Source organism: Pseudophryne corroboree, chromosome 5 (genome assembly GCF_028390025.1).
Source record: "Pseudophryne corroboree isolate aPseCor3 chromosome 5, aPseCor3.hap2, whole genome shotgun sequence".
NCBI lineage: Eukaryota > Metazoa > Chordata > Amphibia > Anura > Myobatrachidae > Pseudophryne > Pseudophryne corroboree.
The window spans coordinates 393,586,052-393,601,932 of NC_086448.1; the positions used below are offsets into that span (position 1 = coordinate 393,586,052).

The window sequence follows — 15,881 nt, forward strand, 5'->3', positions numbered from 1 at the left end:
GTCAGATTTCTTTGTCTCAGATCTTCCTCTAGCCTTGTTCTTCTTTCGAGAGTTCCCTTGTGCTGCCTCAGTTGGATCTCCTTCACTTGACAGGGGGGTGCCCGAGCAGCGACCCTCCCCAGCTCTAACTCAACTCCTACTTACCTGCCAGGTGAGATACTATGATCATGAAGGTGCTTCTCCCTGGGCAAGGCTCACCCATTGCACTCTGGGTCTGCTGCTCCTGCGATTTCCCCAAATGTGGGAAACTTGACTGCAAAATTTGTGTTTCCCCTGGTCGGCTCTCGTATAATTCAGATCTCTTTGCCTCAGGTCTCTCTCCAGCCTAGTTTGCTGTCTGTTTCCACTTCTCTTTTCTTGAGCCGCTCCCTTCTATGCCCTTGCGCACTATCCTGACTACTCCCGTCTGCTTACTTTGTGCCTTCCAACGCACAATGCGAACTACAGGTAGTGCTGCAGGGCCCACACCCTTTTACTTGCCTTACAGAGCAGCTCTGGAGCTGTTACAGTGCCCAGCTGCTGCAAGAAATCATCTTGAATGCTTCAGGGGCTGGGGCATAGCCAACATGAGCCCCACACCGAAGGAGAGTGGAGGTGTTTAATGCGAACTAGGGGTCATCCAAGCGCCGAAAAAGGCCGCCATGCCCTGCACGCCCCTTTTCTCTTTTCATATGCAGACGAAGGATGAAGCCAACTTTGACCCACTGCTTGGATGACATCACCATATGCAATTCCATCTGCTGCAGGCCTTCCCCCAGGAATGCTTGCACTAGTTGTTGCATTTGGTTTGTTGTTTGTGGGTGCTTCAGTATTAGGCAGCCTTCTGCCCTCCCATGTTCATCTGAAAATATGTGTTCTCCTTGCAGTTGCTGTCCCCAGATGAGAGTTCCCTTGTGCTGCCTCAGTTGAATCTCCTTTACTTGACAGAGATGTGCCTGAGCAGCGGCCCTCCCCAGCCCTATCCCAAATCATTCTTATTTTGCATAGGAGATACCATGGTCATGAAGATTGTTCTCCCAGGGTGAGGTTCATTCATTGCATTCTGGGTATGCTGACCCCTGTGATTTCCCCAAATGTAGGAAACTCGACTGCATTATTTGTGGTAGTGGGGGACTGTGTTTGTGCTTTCCTCTGGTCAGCTCTGGTAAAAGTCAGATTTCTTTGTCTCAGATCTTCCTCTAGCCTTGTTCTTCTTTCGATAGTTCCCTTGTGCTGCCTCAGTTGGATCTCCTTCACTTGACAGGGGGGTGCCCGAGCAGCGACCCTCCCCAGCTCTAGCTCAACTCCTACTTACCTGCCAGGTGAGATACTATGATCATGAAGGTGCTTCTCCCAGGGCAAGGCTCACCCATTGCACTCTGGGTCTGCTGCTCCTGCGATTTCCCCAAATGTGGGAAACTTGACTGCATAATTTGTGTTTCCCCTGGTCGGCTCTCGTATAATTCAGATCTCTTTGTCTCAGGTCTCTCTCCAGCCTAGTTTGCTGTCTGTTTCCACTTCTCTTTTCTTGAGCCGCTCCCTTCTATGCCCTTGCGCACTATCCTGACTACTCCCGTCTGCTTACTTTGTGCCTTCCAACGCACAATGCGAACTACAGGTAGTGCTGCAGGGCCCACACCCTTTTACTTGCCTTACAGAGCAGCTCTGGAGCTGTTACAGTGCCCAGCTGCTGCAAGAAATCAGCTTGAATGCTTCAGGGGCTGGGGCATAGCCAACATGAGCCCTACACCGAAGGAGGGTGGAGGTGTTTAATGCGAACTAAGGGTCATCCAAGAGCCGCAAAAGGCCGCCATGCCCTGCACGACCTTTTCTCTTTTCATATGCAGACGAGGGTTGAAGCCAACTTTGACCCACTGCTTGGATGACATCACCATATGCAAATCCATCTGCTGCAGGCCTTCCCCCAGGAATGCTTGTACTAGTTGTTGCATTTGGTTTGTTGTTTGGCAGTGCTTCAGTATTAGGCAGCCTTCTGCCCTCCCATGTTCATCTGAAAATATGTGTTCTCCCTGCAGTTGTATTCCCCAGATGAGAGTTCCCTTGTGCTGCCTCAGTTGAATCTCCTTTACTTGACAGAGATGTGCCTGAGCAGCGGCCCTCCCCAGCCCTATCCCAAATCATACTTATTTTGCACTGGAGATACCATGGTCATGAAGATTGTTCTCCCAGGCTGAGGTTCATTCATTGCATTCTGGGTATGCTGACCCCTGTGATTTCCCCAAATGTGGGAAACTCGACTGCATTATTTGTGGTAGTGGGGGACTGTGTTTGTGCTTTCCTCTGGTCAGCTCTGGTAAAAGTCAGATTTATTTGTCTCAGATCTTCCTCTAGCCTTGTTCTTCTTTCGAGAGTTCCCTTGTGCTGCCTCAGTTGGATCTCCTTCACTTGACAGGGGGGTGCCCGAGCAGCGACCCTCCCCAGCTCTAACCCAACTCCTACTTACCTGCCAGGTGAGATACTATGATCATGAAGGTGCTTCTCCCTGGGCAAGGCTCACCCATTGCACTCTGGGTCTGCTGCTCCTGCGATTTCCCCAAATGTGGGAAACTTGACTGCAAAATTTGTGTTTCCCCTGGTCGGCTCTCGTATAATTCAGATCTCTTTGTCTCAGGTCTCTCTCCAGCCTAGTTTGCTGTCTGTTTCCACTTCTCTTTTCTTGAGCCGCTCCCTTCTATGCCCTTGCGCACTATCCTGACTTCTCCCGTCTGCTTACTTTGTGCCTTCCAACGCACAATGCGAACTACAGGTAGTGCTGCAGGGCCCACACCCTTTTACTTGCCTTACAGAGCTGCTCTGGAGCTGTTACAGTGCCCAGCTGCTGCAAGAAATCAGCTTGAATGCTTCAGGGGTTGGGGCATAGCCAACATGAGTCCCACACCGAAGTAGGGTGGAGGTGTTTAATGCGAACGAGGGGTCATCCAAGCGCCGCAAAAGGCCACCATGCCCTGCATGCCCCTTTTCTCTTTTTATATGCAGACGAGGGTTGAAGCCAACTTTTACCCACTGCTTGGATGACATCACCATATGCAAATCCATGTGCTGCAGGCCTTCCCCCAGGAATGCTTGCACTAGTTGTTGCATTTGGTTTGTTGTTTGGGGGTGCTTCAGTATTAGGCAGCCTTCTGCCCTCCCATGTTCATCTGAAAATATGTGTTCTCCCTGCAGTTGTTGTCCCCAGATGAGAGTTCCCTTGTGCTGCCTCAGTTAAATCTCCTTTACTTGACAGAGATGTGCCTGAGCAGCGGCCCTCCCCAGCCCTATCCCAAATCATTCTTATTTTGCATAGGAGATACCATGGTCATGAAGATTGTTCTCCCAGGGTGAGGTTCATTCATTGCATTCTGGGTATGCTGACCCCTGTGATTTCCCCAAATGTGGGAAACTCGACTGCATTATTTGTGGTAGTGGGGGACTGTGTTTGTGCTTTCCTCTGGTCAGCTCTGGTAAAAGTCAGATTTCTTTGTCTCAGATCTTCCTCTAGCCTTGTTCTTCTTTCGATAGTTCCCTTGTGCTACCTCAGTTGGATCTAATTCACTTGACAGGGGGGTGCCCGAGCAGCGACCCTCCCCAGCTCTAGCTCAACTCCTACTTACCTGCCAGGTGAGATGCTATGATCATGAAGGTGCTTCTCCCAGGGCAAGGCTCACCCATTGCACTCTGGGTGTGCTGCTCCTGCGATTTCCCCAAATGTGGGAAACTTGACTGCATAATTTGTGTTTCCCCTGGTCGGCTCTCGTATAATTCAGATCTCTTTGTCTCAGGTCTCTCTCCAGCCTAGTTTGCTGTCTGTTTCTACTTCTCTTTTCTTGAGCCGCTCCCTTCTATGCCCTTGCGCACTATCCTGACTATTCCCGTCTGCTTACTTTGTGCCTTCCAATGCACAATGCGAATTACAGGTAGTACTGCAGGGCCCACACCCTTTTACTTGCCTTACAGAGCAGCTCTGGAGCTGTTACAGTGCCCAGCTGCTGCAAGAAATCAGCTTGAATGCTTCAGGGGCTGGGGCATAGCCAACATGAGCCCCACACCGAAGGAGGGTGGAGGTGTTTAATGCGAACTAGGGGTCATCCAAGCGCCGCAAAAGGCCGCCATGCCCTGCACGCCCCTTTTCTCTTTTCATATGCAGACGAGGGTTGAAGCCAACTTTGACCCACTGCTTGGATGACATCACCATATGCAAATCCATCTGCTGCAGGCCTTCCACCAGGAATGCTTGCACTAGTTGTTGCATTTGGTTTGTTGTTTGGCAGTGCTTCAGTATTAGGCAGCCTTCTGCCCTCCCATGTTCATCTGAAAATATGTGTTCTCCCTGCAGTTGTTGTCCCCAGATGAGAGTTCCCTTGTGCTGCCTCAGTTGAATCTCCTTTACTTGACAGAGATGTGCCTGAGCAGCGGCCCTCCCCAGCCCTATCCCAAATCATTCTTATTTTGCATAGGAGATACCATGGTCATGAAGATTGTTCTCCCAGGGTGAGGTTCATTCATTGCATTCTGGGTATGCTGACCCCTGTGATTTCCCCAAATGTGGGAAACTCGACTGCATTATTTGTGGTAGTGGGGGACTGTGTTTGTGCTTTCTTCTGGTCAGCTCTGGTAAAAGTCAGATTTCTTTGTCTCAGATCTTCCTCTAGCCTTGTTCTTCTTTCGATAGTTCCTCTGTGCTGCCTCAGTTGGAATTCCTTCACTTGACAGGGGGGTGCCCGAGCAGCGACCCTCCCCAGCTCTAGCTCAACTCCTACTTACCTGCCAGGTGAGATACTATGATCATGAAGGTGCTTCTCCCAGGGCAAGGCTCACCCATTGCACTCTGGGTCTGCTGCTCCTGCGATTTCCCCAAATGTGGGAAACTTGACTGCATAATTTGTGTTTCCCCTGGTCGGCTCTCGTATAATTCAGATCTCTTTGTCTCAGGTCTTTCTCCAGCCTAGTTTGCTGTCTGTTTCCACTTCTCTTTTCTTGAGCCGCTCCCTTCTATGCCCTTGCGCACTATCCTGACTACTCCCGTCTGCTTACTTTGTGCCTTCCAACGCACAATGCGAACTACAGGTAGTGCTGCAGGGCCCACACCCTTTTACTTGCCTTACAGAGCAGCTCTGGAGCTGTTACAGTGCCCAGCTGCTGCAAGAAATCAGCTTAAATGCTTCAGGGGCTGGGGCATAGCCAACATGAGCCCTACACCGAAGGAGGGTGGAGGTGTTTAATGCGAACTAGGGGTCATCCAATCGCCGCAAAAGGCCGCCATGCCCTGCACGCCCCTTTTCTCTTTTCATATGGAGACGAGGGTTGAAGCCAACTTTGACCCACTGCTTGGATGACATCACCATATGCAAATCCATCTGCTGCAGGCCTTCCCCCAGGAATGCTTGCACTAGTTGTTGCATTTGGTTTGTTGTTTGGCAGTGCTTCAGTATTAGGCAGCCTTCTGCCCTCCCATGTTCATCTGAAAATATGTGTTCTCCCTGCAGTTGTTGTCCCCAGATGAGAGTTCCCTTGTGCTGCCTCAGTTGAATCTCCTTTACTTGACAGAGATGTGCCTGAGCAGCGGCCCTCCCCAGCCCTATCCAAAATCATACTTATTTTGCATAGGAGATACCATGGTCATGAAGATTGTTCTCCCAGGGTGAGGTTCATTCATTGCATTCTGGGTGTGCTGCCCCTGTGATTTCTCCAAATGTGGGAAACTCGACTGCATTATTTGTGGTAGTGGGGGACTGTGTTTGTGCTTTCCTCTGGTCAGCTCTGGTAAAAGTCAGATTTCTTTGTCTCAGATCTTCCTCTAGTCTTGTTCTTCTTTCGAGAGTTCCCTTGTGTTGCCTCAGTTGGATCTCCTTCACTTGACAGGGGGGTGCCCGAGCAGCGACCCTCCCCAGCTCTAGCTCAACTCCTACTTACCTGCCAGGTGAGATACTATGATCATGAAGGTGCTTCTCCCAGGGCAAGGCTCACCCATTGCACTCTGGGTCTGCTGCTCCTGCGATTTCCCCAAATGTGGGAAACTTGACTGCATAATTTGTGTTTCCCTTGGTCGGCTCTCGTATAATTCAGATCTCTTTGTCTCAGGTCTCTCTCCAGCCTAGTTTGCTGTCTGTTTCCACTTCTCTTTTCTTGAGCCGCTCCCTTCTATGCCCTTGCGCACTATCCTGACTACTCCCGTCTGCTTACTTTGTGCCTTCCAACGCACAATGCGAACTACAGGTAGTGCTGCAGGGCCCACACCCTTTTACTTGCCTTACAGAGCAGCTCTGGAGCTGTTACAGTGCCCAGCTGCTGCAAGAAATCATCTTGAATGCTTCAGGGGCTGAGGCATAGCCAACATGAGCCCCACACCGAAGGAGAGTGGAGGTGTTTAATGCGAACTAGGGGTCATCCAAGCGCCGAAAAAGGCCGCCATGCCCTGCACGCCCCTTTTCTCTTTTCATATGCAGACGAAGGTTGAAGCCAACTTTGACCCACTGCTTGGATGACATCACCATATGCAATTCCATCTGCTGCAGGCCTTCCCCCAGGAATGCTTGCACTAGTTGTTGCATTTGGTTTGTTGTTTGTGGGTGCTTCAGTATTAGGCAGCCTTCTGCCCTCCCATGTTCATCTGAAAATATGTGTTCTCCCTGCAGTTGCTGTCCCCAGATGAGAGTTCCCTTGTGCTGCCTCAGTTGAATCTCCTTTACTTGACAGAGATGTGCCTGAGCAGCGGCCCTCCCCAGCCCTATCCCAAATCATTCTTATTTTGCATAGGAGATACCATGGTCATGAAGATTGTTCTCCCAGGGTGAGGTTCATTCATTGCATTCTGGGTATGCTGACCCCTGTGATTTCCCCAAATGTGGGAAACTCGACTGCATTATTTGTGGTAGTGGGGGACTGTGTTTGTGCTTTCCTCTGGTCAGCTCTGGTAAAAGTCAGATTTCTTTGTCTCAGATCTTCCTCTAGCCTTGTTCTTCTTTCGATAGTTCCCTTGTGCTGCCTCAGTTGGATCTCCTTCACTTGACAGGGGGGTGCCCGAGCAGCGACCCTCCCCAGCTCTAGCTCAACTCCTACTTACCTGCCAGGTGAGATACTATGATCATGAAGGTGCTTCTCCCAGGGCAAGGCTCACCCATTGCACTCTGGGTCTGCTGCTCCTGCGATTTCCCCAAATGTGGGAAACTTGACTGCATAATTTGTGTTTCCCCTGGTCGGCTCTCGTATAATTCAGATCTCTTTGTCTCAGGTCTCTCTCCAGCCTAGTTTGCTGTCTGTTTCCACTTCTCTTTTCTTGAGCCGCTCCCTTCTATGCCCTTGCGCACTATCCTGACTACTCCCGTCTGCTTACTTTGTGCCTTCCAACGCACAATGCGAACTACAGGTAGTGCTGCAGGGCCCACACCCTTTTACTTGCCTTACAGAGCAGCTCTGGAGCTGTTACAGTGCCCAGCTGCTGCAAGAAATCAGCTTGAATGCTTCAGGGGCTGGGGCATAGCCAACATGAGCCCTACACCGAAGGAGGGTGGAGGTGTTTAATGCGAACTAGGGGTCATCCAAGCGCCGCAAAAGGCCGCCATGCCCTGCACGCCCCTTTTCTCTTTTCATATGCAGACGAGGGTTGAAGCCAACTTTGACCCACTGCTTGGATGACATCACCATATGCAAATCCATCTGCTGCAGGCCTTCCCCCAGGAATGCTTGTACTAGTTGTTGCATTTGGTTTGTTGTTTGGCAGTGCTTCAGTATTAGGCAGCCTTCTGCCCTCCCATGTTCATCTGAAAATATGTGTTCTCCCTGCAGTTGTTGTCCCCAGATGAGAGTTCCCTTGTGCTGCCTCAGTTGAATCTCCTTTACTTGACAGAGATGTGCCTGAGCAGCGGCCCTCCCCAGCCCTATCCCAAATCATACTTATTTTGCACAGGAGATACCATGGTCATGAAGATTGTTCTCCCAGGCTGAGGTTCATTCATTGCATTCTGGGTATGCTGACCCCTGTGATTTCCCCAAATGTGGGAAACTCGACTGCATTATTTGTGGTAGTGGGGGACTGTGTTTGTGCTTTCCTCTGGTCAGCTCTGGTAAAAGTCAGATTTCTTTGTCTCAGATCTTCCTCTAGCCTTGTTCTTCTTTTGAGAGTTCCCTTGTGTTGCCTCAGTTGGATCTCCTTCACTTGACAGGGGGGTGCCCGAGCAGCGACCCTCCCCAGCTCTAGCTCAACTCCTACTTACCTGCCAGGTGAGATACTATGATCATGAAGGTGCTTCTCCCAGGGCAAGGCTCACCCATTGCACTCTGGGTCTGCTGCTCCTGCGATTTCCCCAAATGTGGGAAACTTGACTGCATAATTTGTGTTTCCCCTGGTCGGCTCTCGTATAATTCAGATCTCTTTGTCTCAGGTCTCTCTCCAGCCTAGTTTGCTGTCTGTTTCCACTTCTCTTTTCTTGAGCCGCTCCCTTCTATGCCCTTGCGCACTATCCTGACTACTCCCGTCTGCTTACTTTGTGCCTTCCAACGCACAATGCGAACTACAGGTAGTGCTGCAGGGCCCACACCCTTTTACTTGCCTTACAGAGAAGCTCTGGAGTTGTTACAGTGCCCAGCTGCTGCAAGAAATCAGCTTGAATGCTTCAGGGGCTGGGGTATAGCCAACATGAGCCCCACACCGAAGGAGGGTGGAGGTGTTTAATGTGCACTAGGGTCATCCAATCGCCGCAAAAGGCCGCCATGCCCTGCACGCCCCTTTTCTCTTTTCATATGCAGACGAGGGTTGAAGCCAACTTTGACCCACTGCTTGGATGACATCAACATATGCAAATCCATCTGCTGCAGGCCTTCCCCCAGGAATGCTTGCACTAGTTGTTGCATTTGGTTTGTTGTTTGTGGGTGCTTCAGTATTAGGCAGCCTTCTGCCCTCCCATGTTCATCTGAAAATATGTGTTCTCCCTGCAGTTGTTGTCCCCAGATGAGAGTTCCCTTGTGCTGCCTCAGTTGAATCTCCTTTACTTGACAGAGATGTGCCTGAGCAGCGGCCCTCCCCAGCCCTATCCCAAATCATACTTATTTTGCAAAGGAGAAACCATGGTCATGAAGATTGTTCTCCCAGGGTGAGGTTCATTCATTGCATTCTGGGTATGCTGCCCCTGTGATTTCCCCAAATGTGGGAAACTCGACTGCATTATTTGTGGTAGTGGGGGACTGTGTTTGTGCTTTCCTCTGGTCAGCTCTGGTAAAAGTCAGATTTCTTTGTCTCAGATCTTCCTCTAGCCTTGTTCTTCTTTCGAGAGTTCCCTTGTGCTGCCTCAGTTGGATCTCCTTCACTTGACAGGAGGGTGCCCGAGCAGCGACCCTCCCCAGCTCTAGCCCAACTCCTACTTACCTGCCAGGTGAGATACTATGATCATGAAGGTGCTTCTCCCAGGGCAAGGCTCACCCATTGCACTCTGGGTCTGCTGCTCCTGCGTTTCCCCAAATGTGGGAAACTTGACTGCATAATTTGTGTTTCCCCTGTTCGGCTCTCGTATAATTCAGATCTCTTTGTCTCAGGTCTCTCTCCAGCCTAGTTTGCTGTCTGTTTCCACTTCTCTTTTCTTGAGCCGCTCCCTTCTATGCCCTTGCGCACTATCCTGACTACTCCCGTCTGCTTACTTTGTGCCTTCCAACGCACAATGCGAACTACAGGTAGTGCTGCAGGGCCCACACCCTTTTACTTGCCTTACAGAGCAGCTCTGGAGCTGTTACAGTGCCCAGCTGCTGCAAGAAATCATCTTGAATGCTTCAGGGGCTGGGGCATAGCCAACATGAGCCCCACACTGAAGGAGAGTGGAGGTGTTTAATGCGAACTAGGGGTCATCCAAGCGCCGAAAAAGGCCGCCATGCCCTGCACGCCCCTTTTCTCTTTTCATATGCAGACGAAGGTTGAAGCCAACTTTGACCCACTGCTTGGATGACATCACCATATGCAATTCCATCTGCTGCAGGCCTTCCCCCAGGAATGCTTGCACTAGTTGTTGCATTTGGTTTGTTGTTTGGCAGTGCTTCAGTATTAGGCAGCCTTCTGCCCTCCCATGTTCATCTGAAAATATGTGTTCTCCCTGCAGTTGTTGTCCCCAGATGAGAGTTCCCTTGTGCTGCCTCAGTTGAATCTCCTTTACTTGACAGAGATGTGCCTGAGCAGCGGCCCTCCCCAGCCCTATCCCAAATCATTCTTATTTTGCATAGGAGATACCATGGTCATGAAGATTGTTCTCCCAGGGTGAGGTTCATTCATTGCATTCTGGGTATGCTGACCCCTGTGATTTCCCCAAATGTGGGAAACTCGACTGCATTATTTGTGGTAGTGGGGGACTGTGTTTGTGCTTTCTTCTGGTCAGCTCTGGTAAAAGTCAGATTTCTTTGTCTCAGATCTTCCTCTAGCCTTGTTCTTCTTTCGATAGTTCCTCTGTGCTGCCTCAGTTGGATCTCCTTCACTTGACAGGGGGGTGCCCGAGCAGCGACCCTCCCCAGCTCTAGCTCAACTCCTACTTACCTGCCAGGTGAGATACTATGATCATGAAGGTGCTTCTCCCAGGGCAAGGCTCACCCATTGCACTCTGGGTCTGCTGCTCCTGCGATTTCCCCAAATGTGGGAAACTTGACTGCATAATTTGTGTTTCCCCTGGTCGGCTCTCGTATAATTCAGATCTCTTTGTCTCAGGTCTTTCTCCAGCCTAGTTTGCTGTCTGTTTCCACTTCTCTTTTCTTGAGCCGCTCCCTTCTATGCCCTTGCGCACTATCCTGACTACTCCCGTCTGCTTACTTTGTGCCTTCCAACGCACAATGCGAACTACAGGTAGTGCTGCAGGGCCCACACCCTTTTACTTGCCTTACAGAGCAGCTCTGGAGCTGTTACAGTGCCCAGCTGCTGCAAGAAATCAGCTTAAATGCTTCAGGGGCTGGGGCATAGCCAACATGAGCCCTACACCGAAGGAGGGTGGAGGTGTTTAATGCGAACTAGGGGTCATCCAATCGCCGCAAAAGGCCGCCATGCCCTGCACGCCCCTTTTCTTTTTTCATATGCAGACGAGGGTTGAAGCCAACTTTGACCCACTGCTTGGATGACATCACCATATGCAAATCCATCTGCTGCAGGCCTTCCCCCAGGAATGCTTGCACTAGTTGTTGCATTTGGTTTGTTGTTTGGCAGTGCTTCAGTATTAGGCAGCCTTCTGCCCTCCCATGTTCATCTGAAAATATGTGTTCTCCCTGCAGTTGTTGTCCCCAGATGAGAGTTCCCTTGTGCTGCCTCAGTTGAATCTCCTTTACTTGACAGAGATGTGCCTGAGCAGCGGCCCTCCCCAGCCCTATCCAAAATCATACTTATTTTGCACAGGAGATACCATGGTCATGAAGATTGTTCTCCCAGGGTGAGGTTCATTCATTGCATTCTGGGTGTGCTGCCCCTGTGATTTCCCCAAATGTGGGAAACTCGACAGCATTATTTGTGGTAGTGGGGGACTGTGTTTGTGCTTTCCTCTGGTCAGCTCTGGTAAAAGTCAGATTTCTTTGTCTAAGATCTTCCTCTAGCCTTGTTCTTCTTTCGAGAGTTCCCTTGTGTTGCCTCAGTTGGATCTCCTTCACTTGACAGGGGGGTGCCCGAGCAGCGATCCTCCCCAGCTCTAGCTCAACTCCTACTTACCTGCCAGGTGAGATACTATGATCATGAAGGTGCTTCTCCCAGGGCAAGGCTCACCCATTGCACTCTGGGTCTGCTGCTCCTGCGATTTCCCCAAATGTGGGAAACTTGACTGCATCATTTGTGTTTCCCCTGGTCGGCTCTCGTATAATTCAGATCTCTTTGTCTCAGGTCTCTCTCCAGCCTAGTTTGCTGTCTGTTTCCACTTCTCTTTTCTTGAGCCGCTCCCTTCTATGCCCTTGCGCACTATCCTGACTTCTCCCGTCTGCTTACTTTGTGCCTTCCAACGCACAATGCGAACTACAGGTAGTGCTGCAGGGCCCACACCCTTTTACTTGCCTTATAGAGAAGCTCTGGAGTTGTTACAGTGCCCAGCTGCTGCAAGAAATCAGCTTGAATGCTTCAGGGGCTGGGGTATAGCCAACATGAGCCCCACACCGAAGGAGGGTGGAGGTGTTTAATGTGACCTAGGGGTCATCCAAACGCCGCAAAAGGCCGCCATGCCCTGCACGCCCCTTTTCTCTTTTCATATGCAGACGAGGGTTGAAGCCAACTTTGACCCACTGCTTGGATGACATCAACATATGCAAATCCATCTGCTGCAGGCCTTCCTCCAGGAATGCTTGCACTAGTTGTTGCATTTGGTTTGTTGTTTGTGGGTGCTTCAGTATTAGGCAGCCTTCTGTCCTCCCATGTTCATCTGAAAATATGTGTTCTCCCTGCAGTTGTTGTCCCCAGATGAGAGTTCCCTTGTGCTGCCTCAGTTGAATCTCCTTTACTTGACAGAGATGTGCCTGAGCAGCGGCCCTCCCCAGCCCTATCCCAAATCATACTTATTTTGCAAAGGAGAAACCATGGTCATGAAGATTGTTCTCCCAGGGTGAGGTTCATTCATTGCATTCTGGGTATGCTGCCCCTGTGATTTCCCCAAATGTGGGAAACTCGACTGCATTATTTGTGGTAGTGGGGGACTGTGTTTGTGCTTTCCTCTGGTCAGCTCTGGTAAAAGTCAGATTTCTTTGTCTCAGATCTTCCTCTAGCCTTGTTCTTCTTTCGAGAGTTCCCTTGTGCTGCCTCAGTTGGATCTCCTTCACTTGACAGGGGGGTGCCCGAACAGCGACCCTCCCCAGCTCTAGCCCAACTCCTACTTACCTGCCAGGTGAGATACTATGATCATGAAGGTGCTTCTCCCAGGGCAAGGCTCACCCATTGCACTCTGGGTGTGCTGCTCCTGCGATTTCCCCAAATGTGGGAAACTTGACTGCATAATTTGTGTTTCCCCTGTTCGGCTCTCGTATAATTCAGATCTCTTTGTCTCAGGTCTCTCTCCAGCCTAGTTTGCTGTCTGTTTCCACTTCTCTTTTCTTGAGCCGCTCCCTTCTATGCCCTTGCGCACTATCCTGACTTCTCCCGTCTGCTTACTTTGTGCCTTCCAACGCACAATGCGAACTACAGGTAGTGCTGCAGGGCCCACACCCTTTTACTTGCCTTACAGAGCAGCTCTGGAGCTGTTACAGTGCCCAGCTGCTGCAAGAAATCATCAAGAATGCTTCAGGGGCTGGGGCATAGCCAACATGAGCCCCACACCGAAGGAGAGTGGAGGTGTTTAATGCGAACTAGGGGTCATCCAAGCGCCGAAAAAGGCCGCCATGCCCTGCACGCCCCTTTTCTCTTTTCATATGCAGACGAAGGTTGAAGCCAACTTTGACCCACTGCTTGGATGACATCACCATATGCAATTCCATCTGCTGCAGGCCTTCCCCCAGGAATGCTTGCACTAGTTGTTGCATTTGGTTTGTTGTTTGGCAGTGCTTCAGTATTAGGCAGCCTTCTGCCCTCCCATGTTCATCTGAAAATATGTGTTCTCCCTGCAGTTGTTGTCCCCAGATGAGAGTTCCCTTGTGCTGCCTCAGTTGAATCTCCTTTACTTGACAGAGATGTGCCTGAGCAGCGGCCCTCCCCAGCCCTATCCCAAATCATACTTATTTTGCAAAGGAGAAACCATGGTCATGAAGATTGTTCTCCCAGGGTGAGGTTCATTCATTGCATTCTGGGTATGCTGCCCCTGTGATTTCCCCAAATGTGGGAAACTCGACTGCATTATTTGTGGTAGTGGGGGACTGTATTTGTGCTTTCCTCTGGTCAGCTCTAGTAAAAGTCAGATTTATTTGTCTCAGATCTTCCTCTAGCCTTGTTCTTCTTTCGATAGTTCCTCTGTGCTGCCTCAGTTGGATCTCCTTCACTTGACAGGGGGGTGCCCGAGCAGCGACCCTCCCCAGCTCTAGCTCAACTCCTACTTACCTGCCAGGTGAGATACTATGATCATGAAGGTGCTTCTCCCAGGGCAAGGCTCACCCATTGCACTCTGGGTCTGCTGCTCCTGCGATTTCCCCAAATGTGGGAAACTTGACTGCATAATTTGTGTTTCCCCTGGTCGGCTCTCGTATAATTCAGATCTCTTTGTCTCAGGTCTTTCTCCAGCCTAGTTTGCTGTCTGTTTCCACTTCTCTTTTCTTGAGCCGCTCCCTTCTATGCCCTTGCGCACTATCCTGACTACTCCCGTCTGCTTACTTTGTGCCTTCCAACGCACAATGCGAACTACAGGTAGTGCTGCAGGGCCCACACCCTTTTACTTGCCTTACAGAGCAGCTCTGGAGCTGTTACAGTGCCCAGCTGCTGCAAGAAATCAGCTTAAATGCTTCAGGGGCTGGGGCATAGCCAACATGAGCCCTACACCGAAGGAGGGTGGAGGTGTTTAATGCGAACTAGGGGTCATCCAATCGCCGCAAAAGGCCGCCATGCCCTGCACGCCCCTTTTCTTTTTTCATATGCAGACGAGGGTTGAAGCCAACTTTGACCCACTGCTTGGATGACATCACCATATGCAAATCCATCTGCTGCAGGCCTTCCCCCAGGAATGCTTGCACTAGTTGTTGCATTTGGTTTGTTGTTTGGCAGTGCTTCAGTATTAGGCAGCCTTCTGCCCTCCCATGTTCATCTGAAAATATGTGTTCTCCCTGCAGTTGTTGTCCCCAGATGAGAGTTCCCTTGTGCTGCCTCAGTTGAATCTCCTTTACTTGACAGAGATGTGCCTGAGCAGCGGCCCTCCCCAGCCCTATCCAAAATCATACTTATTTTGCACAGGAGATACCATGGTCATGAAGATTGTTCTCCCAGGGTGAGGTTCATTCATTGCATTCTGGGTGTGCTGCCCCTGTGATTTCCCCAAATGTGGGAAACTCGACAGCATTATTTGTGGTAGTGGGGGACTGTGTTTGTGCTTTCCTCTGGTCAGCTCTGGTAAAAGTCAGATTTCTTTGTCTAAGATCTTCCTCTAGCCTTGTTCTTCTTTCGAGAGTTCCCTTGTGTTGCCTCAGTTGGATCTCCTTCACTTGACAGGGGGGTGCCCGAGCAGCGATCCTCCCCAGCTCTAGCTCAACTCCTACTTACCTGCCAGGTGAGATACTATGATCATGAAGGTGCTTCTCCCAGGGCAAGGCTCACCCATTGCACTCTGGGTCTGCTGCTCCTGCGATTTCCCCAAATGTGGGAAACTTGACTGCATCATTTGTGTTTCCCCTGGTCGGCTCTCGTATAATTCAGATCTCTTTGTCTCAGGTCTCTCTCCAGCCTAGTTTGCTGTCTGTTTCCACTTCTCTTTTCTTGAGCCGCTCCCTTCTATGCCCTTGCGCACTATCCTGACTTCTCCCGTCTGCTTACTTTGTGCCTTCCAACGCACAATGCGAACTACAGGTAGTGCTGCAGGGCCCACACCCTTTTACTTGCCTTATAGAGAAGCTCTGGAGTTGTTACAGTGCCCAGCTGCTGCAAGAAATCAGCTTGAATGCTTCAGGGGCTGGGGTATAGCCAACATGAGCCCCACACCGAAGGAGGGTGGAGGTGTTTAATGTGACCTAGGGGTCATCCAAACGCCGCAAAAGGCCGCCATGCCCTGCACGCCCCTTTTCTCTTTTCATATGCAGACGAGGGTTGAAGCCAACTTTGACCCACTGCTTGGATGACATCAACATATGCAAATCCATCTGCTGCAGGCCTTCCTCCAGGAATGCTTGCACTAGTTGTTGCATTTGGTTTGTTGTTTGTGGGTGCTTCAGTATTAGGCAGCCTTCTGTCCTCCCATGTTCATCTGAAAATATGTGTTCTCCCTGCAGTTGTTGTCCCCAGATGAGAGTTCCCTTGTGCTGCCTCAGTTGAATCTCCTTTACTTGACAGAGATGTGCCTGAG

The 15,881-nt window shown here is 50.5% G+C and overlaps 25 non-coding genes and 2 pseudogenes across 25 annotated transcripts; all 27 read left to right on the top strand.

The window, feature by feature from the left end:
- The first annotated feature begins 136 nt into the window (after positions 1-136).
- Positions 137-299, top strand: LOC134931119 (U1 spliceosomal RNA). The gene has a single exon (XR_010178981.1). It is a non-coding gene; the product is annotated as a U1 spliceosomal RNA (small nuclear RNA).
- A 671-nt stretch (positions 300-970) lies between these two features.
- Positions 971-1,134, top strand: LOC134930960 (U1 spliceosomal RNA). The gene has a single exon (XR_010178855.1). It is a non-coding gene; the product is annotated as a U1 spliceosomal RNA (small nuclear RNA).
- Positions 1,135-1,286: 152 nt separating this feature from the next.
- LOC134931084 (U1 spliceosomal RNA) lies at positions 1,287-1,449 on the top strand. Its single transcript, XR_010178955.1, has one exon. It is a non-coding gene; the product is annotated as a U1 spliceosomal RNA (small nuclear RNA).
- A 670-nt stretch (positions 1,450-2,119) lies between these two features.
- On the top strand, positions 2,120-2,283 carry LOC134930953 (U1 spliceosomal RNA). The gene has a single exon (XR_010178849.1). It is a non-coding gene; the product is annotated as a U1 spliceosomal RNA (small nuclear RNA).
- A 152-nt stretch (positions 2,284-2,435) lies between these two features.
- On the top strand, positions 2,436-2,598 carry LOC134931120 (U1 spliceosomal RNA). The gene has a single exon (XR_010178982.1). It is a non-coding gene; the product is annotated as a U1 spliceosomal RNA (small nuclear RNA).
- A 671-nt stretch (positions 2,599-3,269) lies between these two features.
- On the top strand, positions 3,270-3,433 carry LOC134930871 (U1 spliceosomal RNA). Its single transcript, XR_010178775.1, has one exon. It is a non-coding gene; the product is annotated as a U1 spliceosomal RNA (small nuclear RNA).
- Positions 3,434-3,585: 152 nt separating this feature from the next.
- On the top strand, positions 3,586-3,748 carry LOC134931025 (U1 spliceosomal RNA). The gene has a single exon (XR_010178904.1). It is a non-coding gene; the product is annotated as a U1 spliceosomal RNA (small nuclear RNA).
- A 671-nt stretch (positions 3,749-4,419) lies between these two features.
- Positions 4,420-4,583, top strand: LOC134930932 (U1 spliceosomal RNA). The gene has a single exon (XR_010178832.1). It is a non-coding gene; the product is annotated as a U1 spliceosomal RNA (small nuclear RNA).
- A 152-nt stretch (positions 4,584-4,735) lies between these two features.
- LOC134931086 (U1 spliceosomal RNA) lies at positions 4,736-4,898 on the top strand. Its single transcript, XR_010178956.1, has one exon. It is a non-coding gene; the product is annotated as a U1 spliceosomal RNA (small nuclear RNA).
- A 671-nt stretch (positions 4,899-5,569) lies between these two features.
- LOC134930889 (U1 spliceosomal RNA) lies at positions 5,570-5,732 on the top strand. The gene has a single exon (XR_010178792.1). It is a non-coding gene; the product is annotated as a U1 spliceosomal RNA (small nuclear RNA).
- Positions 5,733-5,884: 152 nt separating this feature from the next.
- LOC134931115 (U1 spliceosomal RNA) lies at positions 5,885-6,047 on the top strand. The gene has a single exon (XR_010178978.1). It is a non-coding gene; the product is annotated as a U1 spliceosomal RNA (small nuclear RNA).
- Positions 6,048-6,718: 671 nt separating this feature from the next.
- LOC134930872 (U1 spliceosomal RNA) lies at positions 6,719-6,882 on the top strand. The gene has a single exon (XR_010178776.1). It is a non-coding gene; the product is annotated as a U1 spliceosomal RNA (small nuclear RNA).
- A 152-nt stretch (positions 6,883-7,034) lies between these two features.
- On the top strand, positions 7,035-7,197 carry LOC134931087 (U1 spliceosomal RNA). Its single transcript, XR_010178957.1, has one exon. It is a non-coding gene; the product is annotated as a U1 spliceosomal RNA (small nuclear RNA).
- Positions 7,198-7,868: 671 nt separating this feature from the next.
- Positions 7,869-8,032, top strand: LOC134930920 (U1 spliceosomal RNA). The gene has a single exon (XR_010178821.1). It is a non-coding gene; the product is annotated as a U1 spliceosomal RNA (small nuclear RNA).
- Positions 8,033-8,184: 152 nt separating this feature from the next.
- LOC134931088 (U1 spliceosomal RNA) lies at positions 8,185-8,347 on the top strand. The gene has a single exon (XR_010178958.1). It is a non-coding gene; the product is annotated as a U1 spliceosomal RNA (small nuclear RNA).
- Positions 8,348-9,017: 670 nt separating this feature from the next.
- LOC134930898 (U1 spliceosomal RNA) lies at positions 9,018-9,180 on the top strand. Its single transcript, XR_010178801.1, has one exon. It is a non-coding gene; the product is annotated as a U1 spliceosomal RNA (small nuclear RNA).
- A 152-nt stretch (positions 9,181-9,332) lies between these two features.
- On the top strand, positions 9,333-9,466 carry LOC134931177 (U1 spliceosomal RNA; annotated as a pseudogene).
- A 699-nt stretch (positions 9,467-10,165) lies between these two features.
- LOC134930933 (U1 spliceosomal RNA) lies at positions 10,166-10,329 on the top strand. The gene has a single exon (XR_010178833.1). It is a non-coding gene; the product is annotated as a U1 spliceosomal RNA (small nuclear RNA).
- Positions 10,330-10,481: 152 nt separating this feature from the next.
- LOC134931089 (U1 spliceosomal RNA) lies at positions 10,482-10,644 on the top strand. The gene has a single exon (XR_010178959.1). It is a non-coding gene; the product is annotated as a U1 spliceosomal RNA (small nuclear RNA).
- Positions 10,645-11,315: 671 nt separating this feature from the next.
- LOC134930941 (U1 spliceosomal RNA) lies at positions 11,316-11,478 on the top strand. Its single transcript, XR_010178839.1, has one exon. It is a non-coding gene; the product is annotated as a U1 spliceosomal RNA (small nuclear RNA).
- A 152-nt stretch (positions 11,479-11,630) lies between these two features.
- Positions 11,631-11,793, top strand: LOC134931155 (U1 spliceosomal RNA). Its single transcript, XR_010179005.1, has one exon. It is a non-coding gene; the product is annotated as a U1 spliceosomal RNA (small nuclear RNA).
- Positions 11,794-12,464: 671 nt separating this feature from the next.
- On the top strand, positions 12,465-12,627 carry LOC134930899 (U1 spliceosomal RNA). The gene has a single exon (XR_010178802.1). It is a non-coding gene; the product is annotated as a U1 spliceosomal RNA (small nuclear RNA).
- A 152-nt stretch (positions 12,628-12,779) lies between these two features.
- On the top strand, positions 12,780-12,914 carry LOC134931018 (U1 spliceosomal RNA; annotated as a pseudogene).
- Positions 12,915-13,613: 699 nt separating this feature from the next.
- Positions 13,614-13,776, top strand: LOC134930882 (U1 spliceosomal RNA). Its single transcript, XR_010178785.1, has one exon. It is a non-coding gene; the product is annotated as a U1 spliceosomal RNA (small nuclear RNA).
- A 152-nt stretch (positions 13,777-13,928) lies between these two features.
- LOC134931090 (U1 spliceosomal RNA) lies at positions 13,929-14,091 on the top strand. The gene has a single exon (XR_010178960.1). It is a non-coding gene; the product is annotated as a U1 spliceosomal RNA (small nuclear RNA).
- Positions 14,092-14,762: 671 nt separating this feature from the next.
- LOC134930943 (U1 spliceosomal RNA) lies at positions 14,763-14,925 on the top strand. The gene has a single exon (XR_010178840.1). It is a non-coding gene; the product is annotated as a U1 spliceosomal RNA (small nuclear RNA).
- Positions 14,926-15,077: 152 nt separating this feature from the next.
- Positions 15,078-15,240, top strand: LOC134931156 (U1 spliceosomal RNA). The gene has a single exon (XR_010179006.1). It is a non-coding gene; the product is annotated as a U1 spliceosomal RNA (small nuclear RNA).
- The last annotated feature ends 641 nt before the right edge of the window (positions 15,241-15,881 follow it).